Here is a 5,899-nt window from a genome sequence, read left to right as displayed (position 1 = left end):
ATAAAATTTATTTATATAACATATTAATGATTGGACCTGTCTCTTTAATATAGTTCACAGTAGATAAATAGATGACAAAAGGCAGCAAACATCCCCCCAGTATGGCCCGAGTTCTTTACATTGCCAGCATTCAGACACTCACATTCACACTCCGACCCCATACCAAATCTACCCAGAGATTGGTGGTGAGTGCTTAAGTGTTGTCAAATTAAGAACAACAACAACAACAAAGAATGAAAAAAAAAAAAAAAAAGCCTAAGAATTATGCAGGACACCATCAAGAAGAATAGCTTACATGTGATAGAAAATCCAGAACAGGAAGAGGATAAAGAAAATGTTTTCAGAAAAAAATATTGAAGATTTATTGAAAGAAAATTTCCTTACTATGAAAGATGAGAATATATTTGCCAAGTTGTTCAATGAATCAAAACATATCATAATCAATTTTTAGAAAACCAAAGACAAATTTAATAATCCTGGTAGCAGCTCAGGAAAAATGAAGCATTACCTTCAAAGGGGAACCAATAGGACTGAGCTCTGCTTTCTCAGCAGAAGTCACACAGACAAGAAGGCAATGGGATGACATATAGAAAACCTTGAAGAAAAAAGACTGTCAACCAAGAATTATATATACAGCAAAATTGCCCCTCAAATATAATGTAAAAATTAGGGCATTTCCAGTTTAACATAAAGTAAGGGAATTTATAAGTCTTATAAGACTTTGGACACTGTCCCTATAACATTTAACAACCTGAGATTAAGACACATGACAACATTACCTAGAAATAAATCCAGATATAGAACTATCAAAAATAAAATAAATCTACAAGACTGAAAATAGCCAGAGTTATCAATGTGTAAACAATAACAACTAGAAAGTAAAATGAGGGAATAAATGGTGTAATTACAGAAATCCCAAATGGAGAGGGAGTTAAGACAGCATTAAGTTGGCCTGTCTTAAATTTGGGAATATAATAATAAATTACAGAGTAATTTCGAAGAAAGTTAATAAACCTTCCCACCAAAATATAAAAGAAGAAAATCAGAAAGATTCAGCAAACACTGAAACAATAATAATGAAGGCAATGATAAGAAAATCTATAACCAAAATAAACTCAGCACAGAAAAACAATATGGAACAAAGAAACCTCCAGCACCACAAAACAAACAACAAATAAAAACACATATCAAAATGACAGCAGTAAATTCACAACTATCAATAATTATTCTAAACTTAAATGGATTACATGTACCAGTTGAGACAGAGAGTAGCAGAACAGATAAGAAAACATCAATATACTGCTTACAAGAGACACACCTTAGACAAAAAGAAAAAGATAAGCAAAGAAAAGAATGGAAAAATCACATATCAAGTAAATGACAGCACACAAAAAAAGCAGGAGCAGCAATATTCATGTCTGACAAAATAGATTTTAAGATAAAAAGCCACAAAAGAGACAAAACAAGAAAACAAACCTTCTGCCATCAAGTTGATTCTGACTCATTGTGAAAAACAATATGGTGCTTCCTTATAAAGTTGGAAATGGAAAGAAAAGGTTTCTACACAGAAAGAAACATTCTTTGATGGTTGTCAGGGGAAGGAAGGGAAGAGAAGGCAAATCACTAACTAGAGGGTTTATTGTTGTTAAGTGCCATCCAGCTCGTTCCTACACATAGCCACCTTATATAAGGTTTCTGAGGAGTGGCTATGGGTTGAACTGCTGACATTGCAGTTCAGTTTGCAGCCCAGTGTTTATCTTACAGAGCTACACCAGCAGTCCCTAGAGGGCAGATACATATTAATTAGGTGAAGGAAAAAGCAATATACAATAAGAGCAGGTCAGTACAACATGATCAAAGAGAAGTAAGCCACAGGGAAGATCACAAGAGCTAAGTGCAACAGAAGTAAATATTATTACATACACACTCTTGCAATAACAGTATTAACAATAATCTACAAGTGGTTAAATAAATAGACAGGCAAGCTGAGCAGATGTGGGCAGGCAAACTACACTCAGGAATAGATACAGGCTTAATAGACGATATTTCTACATATGTTTTTATATGTGCTGCAAATAGGATTTCCATGAATATATTAGAACATATGGAGAGTAAGCTACGTAAACTTCTTAGCCATAGCCAGACATATCGAGGGAATGAGTTGCTGAACCTGGGGGCTCAGGACCATAATCTCAGGGAAACCAAGGTCAGTTGGCATAACACACTCCATAAAACAATGATGTACATCGTACTTTGGTGTGGTCTTAAAAGCTTTTGAGATGCCATCTAAGGTACATATATTGCTCTCTCCACATCTAAAGCAAAGAAGAGAGAAGAAAATCAAAGACAGGTGGAACAATTAGTCCAAAAGACTATTGGATCTCACAAACCACAGCATCTAGGACCCTGAGACCAGATAACACCCAACAACCACAACCTAATGCTCTGAAAAAATGGGAGAAAAATCTGGAGCAAAAATCAAATCATAGAATAGATCAAACTTATTGGTCTAATAGAAACTGGTAGAATATCTGAGACTATGTCCCCTAATCACACTTCAAGTCGAGAGCTAGTTAACCCAGTGACTCAACTTTCAGCAAAACAATAGACAGGACTATGAGGAGTCCTGGTGTGGTGCTGTGGATTAATGTGCTGGACTGCAAACTCAGTTTGAACCGCAAGGTTGGTGGTTCAAGTTCACCAGCCACTCCTCAGAAACCCTATACAGGGTCGCTATGGGTTGGAACCAACTCAACAGGACTTAACAACAACAACATGAGGCAAAAAGTAACAGCAGGGGGGTATGTACTTCTTAGAACTATTAATCAAATGAGATGAAAAGGGCTTGAAGGAGGAATGGAAAGAGTAAACACAGAGGCTGTCTCAAAACAAAATGTGAATGAATTGTTGAATGGAAAATCAATATGCTCTGAAACTTTCGCCTAAATCACCTAGATCAAACACTACAGCCTTCAGTATGGACTATTCCTCAACATAAAGAAAACAAAAGTCCAAAAACTGGACAGGTAATATATATCATGAGAAACACAGAAGATACTGAAGGTGTTACTTGGATCCACAATCAACACTCATGAAAGCAGCAGTCAAGAATTCAAATGACATTTTGCATTTGGGCAAATCTGCTGCAAAAGATCTCTTTAATGTTTTAAAAAGCAAATATGTTACTTTGAAGACAAAGGTGTGCTTGAACCAATTTAAGATATTTTAATTGCCTCTTGTGCATGTGAAAGGTGGACAATGAGTAAAGAACACTGAGAAAGAATTGATGCATTTGAATTATGGTGTTGATGATGAATGTTGACTATATCATGGGTAGCCAGAGGAAAAAACAAAATCAATCTTGAAATAAGGATAGCCAACCTGCTCCTTAAAAGTGAGGAGGGAAAGTCTTTGTCTCACATGCTTTGGGTATGTCATGAAGAGAGACCAGTCCCTGGAGAAGGATATAATGCCAGATAAAGTAGAGGGTCATCGAAGAATAGGTATACATTCAATGAGACAGACTGAGACTGTGGATGCCAAAATGGATTTAAACACAATTATGACTATGAGGATAGTGCAGGACTAAGCCATCTATGTTCTGTTGTACACAGAATACCAAAGAGAACTGACACAAAGTCACCTAAAAACTAAAAAATGGAGCTTTTCATTTCACATGGTTGAGGTTATTGTTTAAGCCGACTAAGAAGGTCTACACATCAGGGAGTTTGATGAAAGCAGATCTTAATCACCTTATTTAAATCTTCTCCTTTTGTGTTAAAAGGCCATGCAAAGGTCTTTCTGGCTCATATGGATTGAACTGTGCTTATAAAAAAAGATGTTAAGCAAAGATCAAAAGAGTTGTTGTTGCTGTTAGGTGCCAGTGAGTCTATACTGACCCATAGCGACCTCATGCACAGCAGAACGAAACACTGCTTGATCCTGGGCCAACCTCACCACTGTTGCCACGCTTGAGTCTATCAATGCTGCCACTTTTCCAATCCATCTCATTGGATGTCTTACTCTTTTTCTCTGACCCTCTACCATACCAAACATGATATCCTTCTCCAGTGACTGGTCCTTCCTGACAATATGTCCAAAGTATGAGAGAAGTCTGGCCATCTTGGCCTCCAAGGAGCACTCTGGCTACACTTCTTCCAAAACAGATTTATTGGTCCTTTTAGCAGCCCATGGCACTTTCAATATTCTCCTCCAACACCATAACTCAAAAGCATCATTCTTCTACAGTCTTCTTTATTCACTGTACAGCTTTTGCATACATATGAGGTGATTGAAAATACCATGGCTTGGGTCAGGCGCACCTTAGTCCTCAAGCTGACATCTTTGCTCTTCAAAACTTTTAAAAGCTCTTGTGCAGCAGATTTGCCTAATGCAATATGTCGTTTGATTCCTTGACTGTTGCTTCCACGAGTGTTGATAGTTGTTCCAAGAAGAACGAAGTCCTTGACAACTTCAATCTTTTCTCCATTGATAAGAATGTTGTTTATTGGTCCAGTGGTGAGGATTTTTGTTTTCTTTACATTGAGATGTAATCCATAGCAAAGGCAGTGTTCTTTGATCTTAATCAGTAAATGTTTTAAGTTCTCTTCGCTTTCAGCAAGCAAGGTTGCATTATCTGCATATCGCAGGTGGTTAATGAGTCTTCCTCCAATCCTGATGCTACATTTTTCTTCATATAAACCAGCTTCTCAGACTATGCTCAGCATACAGGTTGAATAAGTATGGTGAAAGAATACAACCTTGTCCCACACATTTTAAAATTTTAAACCATTCAGTGTTCCCATGTTCTGTTCAAACAACTACTTCTTAGTCCAGGTATAGATTCCTTATGAGCACAATTAAGTGTTCAGGAAAACTCATGCTTCACAAAGTTGTTGATAGCTTGTCATGATTCACACAATCAAAAGCCTTTGAATAGTCAATAAAGCACAGGTAAACATCTTTCTGATATTCTCTGCTTTCAACCAATATCTATCGGGCATCAGCAATGATATGCCTTGTTCCATGGCCTCTTCTGAATCCAGCTTGAACCTCTGGAAGTTCTGTGTCAGTGTATGTTTGCAGCCGTTTCTGTATTACCTTTAATAAAACTTACTCACATGGGATATCAAAGAGCTTGTTCGGTGGTTTCCGCATTGTGTTGGGTCACCTCTCTTTGGTATGGGTACAAATACGGATATCTTCTAATCAGTCGGCCAGATAGTTGTCTTCCAAATTTCTTGGCATAGATGAGTGAGTGCCTCCTGTGCCGCCTCACTTTCTTGATAGATTTCAATTTTTATTCCATCAATTCCTGGTACCTTGTTCTTTGCCAATTCCTTCAATGCACTTTGGACTTCCTCCTTCAGTATCATTGGCTCTTGATCATATGCTACCCCTTGAAACAGCTGAACAGTAACCATTTCCTTTTGTTACAGTGACTCTGTATATTCCATCCATCTCCTCTTGATGCTTTCTGCATCATTCAATAATTTGCCCGGAGAATTTTTCAACAAAATCAAGGCTTGACCAACTTGAGAAATGCTGAGTATGTTCTTCCTTTTTGTTTTCCTGATTTCTGCACATTTTGTTGTAATATTTGGCTTTATCTTCTCAGGCTGATCTTTGAAATTTTCTGTTCAGCTCTTGGGCCTCCTCATTTCTTCCGTTTGCTTTAGCTGGAGAGCAAGTTTCAGTGTCTCTTCTGACATCCATTTTGACCTTTTCCTTCTTTCTTGTCTTCTCAATGACGTTTTGCTTTCTTCAGGTATGATGCTCATGAGAGCCAAAATATGACCTTGGATATATCCCATCTGATTTAAAGATCTTCTGAAAAACAGATTTGATACATTAAACACTAAAGACCGAAGACCAGAAGAGTTGTGGGATGACATCAAAA

This window comes from Chrysochloris asiatica, unplaced genomic scaffold, assembly GCF_000296735.1.
Source record: "Chrysochloris asiatica unplaced genomic scaffold, ChrAsi1.0 scaffold00183, whole genome shotgun sequence".
NCBI lineage: Eukaryota > Metazoa > Chordata > Mammalia > Afrosoricida > Chrysochloridae > Chrysochloris > Chrysochloris asiatica.
This window is presented reverse-complemented; position numbering follows the sequence as displayed.